At 35.8% G+C, this 14,758-nt stretch overlaps 1 pseudogene; it reads left to right on the forward strand.

The window, feature by feature from the left end:
- The first annotated feature begins 7,996 nt into the window (after positions 1 to 7,996).
- Positions 7,997 to 14,200, forward strand: LOC120278029 (annotated as a pseudogene).
- The last annotated feature ends 558 nt before the right edge of the window (positions 14,201 to 14,758 follow it).

Consider the following 14,758-nt stretch of genomic DNA (forward strand, 5'->3'; position numbering starts at 1 on the left):
ACGCAAAGGGATCTTGTCAGTTACCAACAAGAACTCTCAACCCTAGTGTCACTCTAAGGGAGTATTCAAATAATCAAGCATTCAAGATTGGAACTCAAATAAAACATCAATTAATTGAAAGCATATAAAAAAGGTTTAATGAAACGAATACATTCTAAGGATCACAAATACCCAAGTACCCACTAGGGGGTTTAGCTCTCCATGGAGCTAATTACAATCAATGAAACCAAGTGTCAAAGTAAAGAATCCATAGAAAATCCCCTCAATAGTCATGGCAATGGTCTTGTGGAAAGTCCTCTACTCATCCAAGGGTCCCTTTGTCCGGCCTAGGATACACCTCGCCGGATTGGTGCCGACGAAAGCTCTCCCACTAACCTTTTTCCAAATGAAGCACGATGTCAGAGCCATAGAACCTCTCCAAATCCCTAGCCAATACCTCTCCAAACCCTAGCTGCCACCCTCTCTCAAATTAGGGAAAAGATGGAGAAAAACATCCTGAAATCGGGGCTCAAATCGGCTTTAAATGGAGCTGGAATCGGGAATCCACACGCCCATGTGGGTGCCCGTGTGTATTTTTGACACGGGCGTGTGGAATTAACGCACGCCAGTGTGGATTCTCTGTTATCATCCTTCTTTGGCCAACTATAAACAGTGCCTGCTACAGTATCCTGCTACAGTGATGCCCCGAAGCACTCCCGAATCAATGCTTTCATCGAGGTAGCGTAAACGGGCACACGTTTACGTCGTAGATTGTTTTGCTTCTTCAATAACGGACATGTTGGTGGAAATCTTGCTATACATGCACAAGCCGGAAAGCTTGAATGTGACTGCCCTTGTGCCCCTCCAAATCGTTGTGCTAACTTGAATACGAGGAGGTTGGCGCACATTCCCGCATTTCGAACCCGACTTATGTCTTTGTGTTTGAACCTTCTCAAGATTTCCTCTAATTGGTGCATTTACGATCCACATTGGCTTCTTTCTCTAATATTCAGCCTCACAACCCTATATGCATGAAAATAACATAAATACACACATATTAGCATTAGAACCCGATAAAAGTAATGCTCATCATAAGGAAAGAACACTTCGTATTCTTATCACACAAGCACTTATCAGAACCCTGGGATTATATTTGGTTGATTTAATTCATGTTTCTCTACTTCTTATTAATTTGAGTTTCAATCTTGTGATTGATTGCCTTACCTCCATTTGTAGCGAGAGCTCTGATTGTATGTTAAGGTTGACCTAGTGTTGAGTTGAGAAACCCACTAGGGCTAAACCTAAAAAGGTTAGAGAGGGTTAAGAATGTAGAACCTTAGGTGGAGGAGAGCTCCTTTCCCCTTCGACTTGATCGTGCCTATCTTCACAATTCCGTGAGCGTTAGGCAATTATATGAACCCTAGTGAAGAGAGAGATCACCGCCATGGTTTGTATACGATCAGGGGTTAATTGTCTCGAGAGAGCTTTTAATCTATCTTTTGGAGTCTAGTTGATAATTCGGGATCCCTAGAACGCATTACATTCATAGGTGGCTTAGGCAAAGAGAGAGATCACCGTTAGAGCCTCTTAGGGGAACAGTCACCGGTTGCAGTAAAAACAGGATCGGTGTATTTCAGGATTATCGTGAGTTATCTCAACTTGAGTAGAAAGCATGTGTTAAATCCTGTACTTCATGTTTGTAACCCTAGGGAGTCATCACCCGAGCATCCACTCCATTCTGGATTGTATTCTTAATTTACATTACTCTTGTATCTCTTGTTTTTCCTTTCCTTTAGTTTAATTTATAATTGCTTCCAACAACTAGTTTAAGGCTAGATAATAGAGAAAGAGTAATTACTAGTACTCTCAATTTCCCTGTAGATTTGACTACCTGACCTTTGGGCATTTATTACTTTGACACCCGTGCACTTGCAGTACACACATGCAAAGGGGCATGTCACGCACCCTTTCAAATAGCCTATCATGGTGTACTTTCCTTTACACCAAAACTGGACACTGGCGACCATTAATGATACATCGATCATTAGCCATTTGTGAATGGCATACTCCCAAGCATAATGGTCAAACGAGGCCAGATCGTCAGCGGATGACGAGCATGTTATGGGTGTGTAAATTATGCAAATATATCAGCATGCATGTATGCACTTAATACTATAATTGGTCCATTATACCGTAAGTGTACGAGTCATCAAGTAATACCTCGTGGGTAAACACGAGGCTCATATTTCCCTAGGAACGGCGAGAGGCTCCTATTACTTTCTTTTCACTTAATCAATGCTGTAATCGTTATGCTCTTTCTTTAGTTTACTTGTATAACACTATTAAACAATACAATTAGAGAAGACCTTAAACACACTTAGAAGGAGTTGGGAGTATGTACTATAAGTATCTAAATTATTAATTATGTTAGCCGTTAAGTGTTAATCGTGTTCTAGGTTCAAATCGGGGGAATTCAAAGGCCTACTGGTCCCAATTAGCCATGGTGACTAGGTCTAAACCACTAAGAACTTGAGATAGAATCTCTTCCACCCCAGCTTCTTAGGTTCGCCTTAAGTGTGGTAATCCCACAAGAAGAGATCAATCAGACACTAAGCCTAAGGGACAATCAACCCCTAATCCAGAAACTTAGCTATGCCTAACCTCTTAGAACATGCATAGATATATAATGGCATGGGCGTAATCATCATAGGGGCATATCCTCTTTATCCACATCAAATGTAACAATTGATTAAGATCATGCAATGATTACGAAAACTAGAACAATTTATATTAATCAATCAATATTCATAAATAATAACCGAGGGACCTAGACATGCAATTCTCCTCTAATTATGTTCTTATGGATCATAACAAGCAAATCATCAAAACACAAGAGAACCACAAAAACAAATAAAGAATAAATAAGCTTTTAATGTATTCCTAGACTAACTCCCTCTAATAGTTCTTCGAAGGTTGTGGATTAGAGGATCCTAAGATTATTCAGATGACATGTGTTACTCACGCCCCTCTGATAATGATCATTGAAGATGCCTGTCACGCGCGATCTTCTCCGATGATGCTTATTGACGTACTTTTGAGAAATCCACTAGAATCCATTGGAATATGGAAGAAACAATGTCTCCCGCCGCTTATATTTTTTGTTACAATAATTTCGTCACAAAAAATTCAACCATTTAGTGCCCACTAAATATCGCCACAAAAATTAAATTTATTAACCATATTATTGGGGTTTTTATGCTAAAAAAGTTAATTGACAAAACAATTTGGATTAGTTGTGATATCTAATTATTTTGTCACTATTACGATTTCAATTGTGGCAATTTAGTATCCATCACAATTATACATCTTACCTTTTGTGTCGATAATTTTAAATACAAAAAAAAAAAATTCAAATACGTAGTATATATAGTTGTAAAATTATATTATTAATAAAATATTAAAAAGTCTATTTTATCCTATCTAACGTCAAAGGTAATGTATAGATTTTTTAAGCAATTATATATAAAATTTAAAAGGTTTTTAAAATTAAAATTTAACAAGATTTTATCGATCAAATAAAATTATTATTTATAAATACTTCAAAATAACCTATTGGATACAAAAAAAAATTGTTCTATTAAGCCAAAATATTAACCTATTAAAACATTTAAAAGCAACTATGCCAAAACACTAAATCATCATCATCGCATTAGTGTAGCCCCTGTATCTACAATGCGAAGAAGAATATTTCATATATACATTCATCAATAATTTACCAAATAAACAACTATTCTCACATAAAAATACCAAAAGTAACAAAAAAAAATATTAAAATACAGTAAAAATATAGGCCTGCTTTCTCCAATCTAGTTTTAATATACTAAATAAATTATGCTTGTACTACAAGAATTACGACATTATGAATTTTTTCTGTAACTATCACTCATTTTGTCACAAATATGAAGTTTTTTGTGATAAAAAAAATTAATTAACACAATTGTTTCAGTTAATTGTGATGATTTTTTTATCACTAAAACTATTATAATTGTGATGATTTAGAATCTCTCACAATATATCTATAGTATCGTAAATAATATTTTCATTTGTTGTGACGAAAGTGTTCTTTGTTGCTGGTCATTTTATTTTTTGTGATCACATTTTTTGTCACAAAATATTCAACTATTAATATCTACTAAATATTGTCACAAAAAACCCTATAGTATATTTAACATATTTTAGGATCAAATTTGATATGTGCGTGTCTATATATATATAAACATTTAAAAAAAAACTATTCAAATTTTAAAAATATTTGTGAAAATATGAGATAAAAATCAATGAAAGAAAATATTCTCCAAATTCATTGTTTTGCAAATTGTTATTGTTTACCCAATCCTCAAATTTGACATTTTAAGGGATAGAAAACAAGCTTTTAATTTAGACTATACATAGGATTTATAGTATTAGAGAAAGATTTTAAAAATTAAAATTAAATAGAGATTTACTAAATCTCACAAAACAAAATCTAGATAATATAAATTTTTTTAAAAATTAAAATTTAAAAAGATATATATCCTCAATGAACTTAACATATAACTGGAGTGAAGCCTCGAGTAATTATGTGCCTATGGAGATCGATGGCAACAGTTCTGTTTCATTTTATTCGGAGGATTAAAGTGACTCAACTGGCTCTTGATGTAAAGGTACATGTTGTTAATGGCCACAAGATTTGCTTAATTTTCTTTTCTTAAATTCTTTTGCTTAGTTTATGCAATGGATAAGAGACAATTATTTTTTAGCTTTATCTTTTTTAATCTTCAAATCTAGGTTTATTGAATTGTTTTTCAATGATGATTGTTTATTAGTGTTTTCTTTTTCGATACTTTGAATGTTAGGTTCAGGTTCATCATACGAATATGTTATTTAGATTTTGATTATGTGATTTTTTTTCTTTTTTGATTTAATGATTTTTTATCCATTGAAAATCACAAAAGCCAAATGCAACATGGAACTTGCCTCAATTGAGAAGAAATAATGATATGAAAGTTGTAATTAAATTAAAAATTTTTAATTTTTAAAATTATGTCATTAGATTCTTTTTCCCCCCTAAATGTGCAGAATAAGCATCAAGGAAAGGGAATAACATTAAAGTCTCAACAAAGGAGTCAAATTCTAGCCGAAGTTGAGGCTGAAAAGCAAAACAGAAAATTCAAATGCATAGAGGAGTACTTCATCTCCAAATTTAGGATAATTTTATAATTTTTTTTCTTTTTTTAAAAGGATGATTTTATAATTGTATTTTCGATGTTATAAGTTTCGATTTTATATATTCAAATTTTAAATTTTGTATATTTTGATGATATTTATTTACCTATTTATTTATTTATTTTCATATAATATTAAATATTTTATTTGCTTATGTGACAATATTTTTACTACTAAAAATTTGTCTTGAGAAAAACATATAAGATATAACTTTATATTAATCACAAATAATTTATTATATTAGTGGTGAAATTAGCGTAACATAATTTTTATTTTAGTGACAACATTATTTTTAAATTAAAAATTTTATTTGTGACAATATAAACACATAACAATATCTCAAAGTAACATTAGTGACGAAGTTTTGGTCACCAATAAAAATATTACTATTGACAAAAAATGTTTTGTTACTATTTTATTTTTTTCTGTGTCAATAATATTGTCACAATAAAATAGATTATTATGACAGCTTATTCGTCACAATTTAGCATTTTTTTTTTGTGTTGACAAAATTGACACAACAAAACAAATTATTGTGACCACTTTATTCGTCACAATTAAAAGTTTTTTGTGTCAACAAAATTAACATAAATAAATATTGTTATTGTGGCTATATTGATTTGTCACAAATATTAAATTTGTTAGTGTCGTGAAATTGGTCACAAAAATATAGAGTAGTTGTGACCATTTGTCTAAAATGGTCATTCTTGTATTAGCATCGGAGGTATTTGTGACGGGAGGTGACGACTTCTAAAATTTACTACTATTACTAATTGTGACTAAAATTATTGCTTTTAGTGATAACTTTTGTTATTACTAAAAATAAAATTTGTTGTAGTGCAAGGTGGATCTCCCAATGCGCCTATTTATCTCCTTCTTTAACTTTGTGAGTGTTTTCACAATGGGGGCCAAGTAACACCTTGCATTCACTAGCATGGTGCCCATCTACTGTTGTTATCAAAAGAAGCACATAGTCAGTTATCGGTGAAACAATCAAAACCATATTATACATAGAAACAAACAAACAATATACAGAATGAGAAACAACAATGACAAACTTTACCAAATACACAGTAGAGAAAATGGATTTTACACAAAAACTGCCTAATACTGCACCGGAAATAAACAACCACCCTGCAAAGACTAAAACTGTCAAACATTTAAACATGAGAAAAAATTCAAGCAACAGAGATTCACCATCCAAACATGCCATCTCACCTTTTTGACTAACTTCTTCCTTGAAAAGATGTCACTTTACACCTACCTCGGAATACTTTGAATGAGAAACTGATTCCACAGACAACTTGAAGGTGGACTTTCGCGAGGAAGACGATTGTGGGAAAGGTTCTCTCCACTGGCTTTAGCACAATAAGAAGAAAGCGAAATGATGCAGCTTGAGTGAGGCAAAGTTTCCATTCTCAAATCCCAACGCTTCAACATGCCAACCATCCAACTTTTTCGTGAGCGGTTCCCGAGGAGTGGAGGGCTTTTCTGTAAATTCCTGGAGATAATTTGAATGTGGGGTAAGAAGTAGGGAAAACTAGTAATTTCTTGCGCCACTTAACTGCATCTTCTACTTTGTCATTGCCATCTGGGCTGAGAAAGAAATTGGTTAAGAAAGAGAGACTTTTATGGGATAGACAAATTATGAGGAGTTTATTGGAGATACGTACCCATTGTTTGGTTGGAGGATTTTGGAGGGGTAGTAAGGGGTGGGGAGGAATGATGGTTGTTTAGTTGGGGAGAGTAAAGAGGAGGAGGAGGAGGAGGAGGAGTTCCAAATCAGAGTCTTTTGGAGGGGTGGAAATATTTAACAAAATTTTAAACTTTAAATGTCTATAAAAAGACCAAATTGCCCTTTATTAATTTAATAAATTACCATAATATTTTTTAAAACCTAATTTCATCTCTCATATTATTTTTGTTCTCTCATTCTTTGTAATGTGTGAAGTGAATATTAATAAAAAAAATTATACATAATAATAATATAAAAAATGAGTGATTATAGTATTAGTTTGATAATATTATTATTATTAATATTATACAAATAATATTATTACTAATATTAATATTAATATTAACAAAGTTTGTACAAAATAATCCTAGGTAGTATTAATATTAACAAAGTTGGTACAAAATAATCCTAAGTATGTATAAAAAATTTATTATGATCAATTTTATATAAAAAGGCAAATTGGTAAAATATACGTCACACCACTCCTAGCTCACTCCTTACCAAATAAAAAATAAAATAAAATAAATTACCCCTCCGCATTCCTCTAGTGAACTAAATATAAAATTTTTTCAACCCCACCATTCTCCTCACTCCTCTTTACTCCTCACTCCTCACTCCTCCCTCCCCCTCCATCTTTTTGAACCAAATAAAGCCGTAAACTTTACTTCCCAAAAATCTAGCATACTTCTTGAAACAAATAATAATAAAACCATAAAAAGCGTCCATTTATTTTTATCTATTTAGTTATACTTTTTAAACGTGTACTCGATTTTTCATGTTGACCATCTCCTAGTGAAAGCAAAAGTCTCCATCGCAAGCGATGACGTTCGGCAGCGGGCGGACAACTCCTAGAACTTAAAGAAGAAAACAGTCTAACCAAATAACACGTCACCTCTGATCTCATCCAGTCATCCTTCCTTCTCTCCTTCCTCTATAAAGAACTTAACCACAACCTAGAAACAAAAAACCAATTAGTTACCAAGGCAGTACTAGCAAGTCACATATAATAATATCTTCATGGCAAAGGATGGGGTGGTTTTGCTTAGCTTTTGGGCGAGCCCTTTTGGGCAGAGGGTGCAGATAGCACTTGAAGAGAAGGGTGTGGAGTATGAGTACAAAGAGCAGGATATTTTGAACAACAAGAGTGCCCTCTTGCTAGAATCGAACCCAGTTTATAAAAAAGTTCCGGTGCTGATTCATGAGGGCAAACCAATCTGTGACTCCCTCCTCATTGTTGAATACATTGATGAGTTTTGGCTGGATAAAGCACGGTTGCTCCCTGCTCAACCCTTCGCCTGCGCCCAAGCTCGATTTTGGGCTGATTTCATCAGCAAACAGGTAATCTAGAGTAGTATTTTTTTTTTAATCCTAAATTAGTAACATATTCTTAGAATTAACTCATAAGAGATAGGAAGTCAAGTGATAATTTTATTATTGGCATACTATTAATGGTATACGAATATATTGATAGAAAGATGAGAATTTAATGGGACAAATTTCTTACACCATGTTGAGTTGGTGAACACATTACCACGCCTCCGATTAAGCATACCAAAATGTGAGACAACTTATCACATCAAAAATTTGCATAGTGTTTTATGCAAAGTCATAGATTATATAAATTAGATCCTGCTACTGCGTAAATCTTAACTCGATCATACTCAAAGTCACAATAAAGAATTGCACTCAAATAAAATTTTAAATAACTAAATAACTATAAGCTTTTGTTTACGATAAATTTCAACATTCACAGTAATTTATTGGTGTATTTTAAATGTACATAACCTCAAATATATAGATATAAATACAAGCAGCATGAATCTACCATTTTAAAATTGAGCTCTAGTTAAAGAATCTAACCTTAATCGTCTCGGTGAATTTATACATTGGTACACAGTTTTGCATGTTGTAGGATGAGATGGAATTAACATGTTTGTGTTATTATTTTTATTTTATTTTATATTTTGTTGTTGGTTAGATCTATGACTGTAACAAGACTGTGGAAGTTGAAAGGAGAGGCTCAAGAAGAGGCGAAGAAGGATTTCATCAAAATCCTTAATACCTTGGAGGAAGAGCTCGGAAACAAAAAGTTTTTCCATGGTGAAACTTTTGGATTTGTTGATATCGCTTTAGTGCCTTTCTATGCCAGGTTGTCAGGATCAAAGGAATAACAATCACAAGCTAAACACACTCAGTCAACCAAGCAATTGAGATAATACTCAATACAAAGAAGAACAGATGATGAAACTCTACTTAAATCCCATTAACCCGATTAGCGAGCATTTAAGCAAACACATGATGTGCATGCCGGTGAGGCATCACAATTCATACAACCGGAAGAAACAAACATCTAATACAAACATACATTAAACTAACGACAAAGCATAATGAAAAAGCAATACAAACATTCATGCAAAAGTCGAGTCACTTATTGAGTGTAATTCCCGAGCTTAACATCGCATCATTTGACCAGACCTCACGATTCGCGACTATCACATATCTCAATTTGTTTTCCAGGTCCCACGCAGAGATAGTGTCACCCGACTCACTCGATCATGCTCAAGCCTCAACATCTTCCCTTGATCGGAGATATCACACATACACAACATTGATCTCAGTGTTTCAAATTTATACCTGGGCAGAGCCTTGGTAAATATATCTGCAGTCTGATCATCTGTCTTGCAATGCTTAACTTCAATTACTTCATCTTTTACAAGATCACGAATAAAGTGGAACCTAGTGTCAATATGCTTTGTTCGACTATGGAGGATTGGATTCTTGGCAATGGAGAGCGCAGAGCGATTGTCACAATAAATGACACTAGAAACAATCTGTTTTTCACCAAGATCATCAAGTAATCGTCTCACCACACGACTTCACATCTGCTGCTTTATAGGATATGTACTCGCTTGATTGCTAGCGAGAGCGAGTAATGGCTTGCTTTTTAGAACACCAGGCAATAACACCTGACCCAAGTGAGAACACCCAGCCGGTGGTGCTTCTCCGGTCATCCTGCGAGCCACTCCAATCACTGTCAGAGTAGCCAATTAATTTGAATTCTTCACACTTCTTGTAATGAATCCCATAGTTGATCGTTCCACTGATATATCGCAAAATTCTCTTCACACTACCAAAGTGAAATACACTTGGTGACTGCATGAATCGAGAAACCATTGACACAGCATGAGTTATATCGGGACGTGTGTGTGTTAGATAGAGCAGAGCACCAACAATCCTCCGATATCTCACTGGATCAGTTTCCCCTGAATTATCATATAGGTGCAGCTTCTCATTCGGATTCAAAGGAGTGTCAATCTTCTTGCAATTTTGCATTCCTGATTTGCAGAGAAGATCAACAGTGTATTTGTGCTGTGATACAAAAATAGATCCTTTCTTCTGGAACACTTCTAATCCGAGAAAGTACTTCATAGTTCCAAGGTCACACATTTCAAATGTATTCATCATAGAATTCTTGAATTCCTTCAATTGCTTTTCAGAAGACCCCATATACAAAAATGTCATCAACATATACACAAAGAATGAGAAACAGTAATCATCACCTTCCTTCTTGTCAGTAAAGCTGTGGGTTCATTCTGACTACGAATAAGACCCATTTGAATAAAGTGAGTGTCAATGCGACTATACCATGCTCTGGGAGCTTGGCGAAGTCCATACAATGCTTTGTGGAGTCGATACACCGATCCTCTTTGCCTTTGATAATAAAAACCTTCCGGTTGTGAGACAAACACCTCCTCCTTGAGTTCTCCATTAAGAAAAGCCGACTTAACATCAAGTTGATACACAACCCAATTCTTTTGAGCAGCTATAGATAGAAGAATTCTCACAGTCTCCATTCGTGCAACTGGTGCGAATATTTCTTCAAAGTCAATCCCTTCTCGTTGTGAATATCCTTTTGCAACAATGCGAGCTTTTCTTCTCAATAAGGTACCATCAGGATTGAGTTTTGACTTAAAAACCCATTTCAGGCCAATTGATTTCTTTCCTTCCGGTAGAGAAACCAAGCTCCATGTCTGATTTTTATTGATTGAGGTGAGCTCTTCTCTCATAACTGCGATCCACTCTTGGCTTATAGCTGCATCTTCGTAAGATTCGGGGTCTCCTGTGGTAACAGCAAGAGAACAGGAATTATAAATATCTGTAAGTTTTCTGTACCTCGTCGGACCGCCACCATCTTCTCCGGCGAGAATTATTTCATATGAAGAAGATGAGTTATTCAGTGGGTGTGAATCTAGCCGTTCATCAGTCTGATTAGACGGTATGGATTGAGGAGAACATTCATCGCTTTGAGTCATGCCCAACTCACGTGCTGGCTCATAGTTTGATACATCTGAGTCAGCTTCTCCTGGCCAATCCCAAGCCTTTTCTTCAAAAAACCTGACATTCCTGCTGACGTGTACGCGGAGAGAATCAGGATCAATGACCTTATAGGCCTTTGATCGTTTGCTGTAGCCAATGAAAATCCCGGCTCGTGACTTGGAGTCAAATTTGCCTCTCTCCTGTGAGTCAATATACACATACGCCAGACACCCAAAAATTCTGAAATGGTCAACATGCGGTTTATCTCCGGTCAAAGCTTCAACAGGAGTCTTAAGCTTCACCGCCTTCGTCGTTGACCGGTTCAGGATGTATACTGCTGTGGAGACAGCCTCAGCCCAGTAGAAAGACGGGAGCTTTTTTCTCTTTTAGCATGGTGCGCGCCATCTCTGTTACTGTTCTGTTCTTTCTCTCGGCAACCCCATTCTGTTGGGGGGTTCTCGGTGCTGATAACTGATGATGAATTCCGGCACACTTACAGAAATTCTCGAACTCATGAGATGTGAATTCCCCTCCACAGTCTGTTTGCAGCACCTTGATTGGAAATGAGTGTTGTTTCTCCACCAGTGACTTGAATAGTTTGAATTGATAAAAGGTGTCTGACTTCTTCTTTATGAAATACACCCAGCTATACCTTGTAAAATCATCAGTAAAGAGGAGAAAATACATGTTACCTCCAATAAATGGAGTGCTGATCGGTCCAACTAGATCGGCATGAATCATCTCCAATGGAGCTAATGCTCTCTTTGCCTCTCCTTTAGGGAATACTGCACGAGCATGCTTCCCTTGTAAACAAGCTTCACAGAGATCAGAATTTGTAATATTTGGCAAACCATGTGCCAACTCTTGTTTAGAAATCATGATCAATTTCTTCATGCTAATGTGACCATATCTCTTATGCCAGAGATCTGAGGTCTGTTCTGCAACTTGAGCTATGTTTGCAAATCCAATATCATCAGCTTCAAGTGGAAATAGCTTGTTTGAGGTCATACATACCTGAGCTATCCTTGCCTTGGATTCAGAGTCCTTGATTTCACAAATTCCTTTTGAGAATTCAATGTCAAAACCTGAGTCCATCATTTGCCCAACACTTAGCAGATTATGAGCTAAGTTTGGAACAAATTGAACATCATTCAAGCTTGTGATCTTTCCTTTGCTTGAGCAGAGAATCACTTTTCCAATTCCCTCCACCATGAGAGCTTTTCCATCTCCCACTTTGATTGAATGACTAGGAGTAACTTCAATGTTCTGGAATAAACTCTTCTCACCAGTCATGTGGTTAGAGCAACCACTATCGATGAGCCAAATACCACCTGTCTTCTTTGGTTCTTCACTGATTGCCATGAATGCAACTTCTTCATCTTCTTTTCCTTTTTCCTTCTCTTCTTTTACAATATTGGCCTCTTTGTTTCTATACCAGCATTGAGCTTTGACATGGCCGAATTTTTTGCAAATGAAGCACTGCACACTCTTGTAGTTCTTGCTGGATTCTGCACCATGAACAGGCTCAGTGCGACCAGTTTCAATGCTCCTGCCGCGCCCGCGTCCCCTTCCCCTGAAAGGGTGTCGACCTCGTCCTCTTCCTCCCCTGTTGGGACCATCAAAATGATGTAGAGATCCTCGGCCAGCATGCAGAGCTTTTTCTCCTTCAAGGTGAGTGCCTTCTATATTAAGAATTGCTTCATGGTTCTTCAATGAGCCACTTAATTGCTCAACTGTCAATGTGTTCAGATCTTTTGCTTCAATGATTGAGTGTACAGCTTGTGAAAATTTGGGAGTCAAGCTTCTAAGAATTTTAGACACCACTGATTTTTGAGGAAGATCTTGCTTCAATACTCTGATTTGATATACAATGTCCAGAATCCTGCTCACAAAGTCTTGGACACTTTCACCATGCTTCATTTTAACAGCATCAAACTCTCTTTGAAGTGCAAGTAGTTGTATGTTGGAGTTGTCTGAATCTCCTTGGAATTCTGTTTTTATAATGTCCCATGCCTCCTTTGCTGTCTTTGCTTCAGAAATCCTCACTAGTATTCTAGGATCAAGGGCACGCTGGATCAGGTACATGGCCTTGGCATCCTTCTTGAGACTTTCATTGATTCTGGTTGCATCTCCCTCTTCACTGAACCCTTTCTCAACTAGCTTCCATAGATCCTTTGATCTGAACATAGTCTTCATCATCAATGCCCAAAGGTTGTAGTTTTCACCTTTGAAGTAGGGTACATCAGAATCCTTTGTTGAAGAAGAGGAAGACATTTGCAACTGAAATCAATATAGCTGTTCTCTGATACCACTGTCAGGATCAAAGGAATAACAATCACAAGCTAAACACACTCAGTCAACCAAGCAATTGAGATAATACTCAATACAAAGAAGAACAGATGATGAAACTCTACTTAAATCCCATTAACTGATTAACTGAGCATTTAAGCAAACACATGATGTGCATGCCAGTGAGGCATCACAATTCATACAACCAGAAGAAACAAACATCTAATACAAACATACATTAAACTAACAGCAAAGCATAATGAAAAGCAATACAAACATTCATGCAAAGTCAGTCACTTATTGAGTGTAATTCCCGAGCTTAACACTGCATCATTTGACCAGCCTCACAGTTCGCGCACTATCACATATCTCAATTTGTTTTCCAGGTCCCACGCAGCATAGTGTCACCAGCTCACTCTGATCATGCTCAAGCCTCAACACAGGTTTCATGCTTATGAAGTTTGTGCTAACTTGAACATAGAGAAGGAGTGCCCTAAGATTATAGGTTGGGCCAAGAGGTGCATGCAAAGGAAAAGTGTGTCTAAAACTCTACCAGATCCACAGAGGGCTTATGAGTTTATTCTCTTGCTCAAGAAGCTGCATGGAGTGGAATAAACAAAAATATATGAAAGGAAAAAAGAAAATGCAGAATTTCTAATAAAGTTCAGTTTTATGTTTGTAGATGTTTGTTGATAAGCTTAAAGTTGTGACTTATTATCATTGTAATTTCTTTGTTTAAACAATATAGGGGGCTTAGGCCCTTATCAATTTATGCCATAAAATATCACAATCTTGATTCGGTCGTTTAAGTCAATATTTTAGCTTCAAACAAATTTTTTACAATTCTTTTTTTCCTAACAAAGTGGACAAATCACGTCAAAAACTCACTTGTGCCCTCATCCTATCAAATTGAAATCCAAACCCGTCTTTACGGTAAGAATACAAGCACATACATTAGAACTTAATTCAAGTACACTAAGAGGTCATTAGTTGTTTTAGTAGAAAAGATTTCCTAAATAACTGTCGAAAGTTTTGCTGCGTGAGAGAAAAGATTTCCTAAATAACTGTCGAAACTTTTGCTGCGTGAGAGATGAGTAACCTAAGCTAGATTTGATGTTTAGAATTTTATAGCCAAGCTCGTGCCAGATCAAGCCTAAATTAATAGCTTCATGG

The sequence above is a fragment of the Dioscorea cayenensis genome, chromosome 15 (assembly GCF_009730915.1).
Source record: "Dioscorea cayenensis subsp. rotundata cultivar TDr96_F1 chromosome 15, TDr96_F1_v2_PseudoChromosome.rev07_lg8_w22 25.fasta, whole genome shotgun sequence".
Lineage (NCBI taxonomy): Eukaryota > Viridiplantae > Streptophyta > Magnoliopsida > Dioscoreales > Dioscoreaceae > Dioscorea > Dioscorea cayenensis.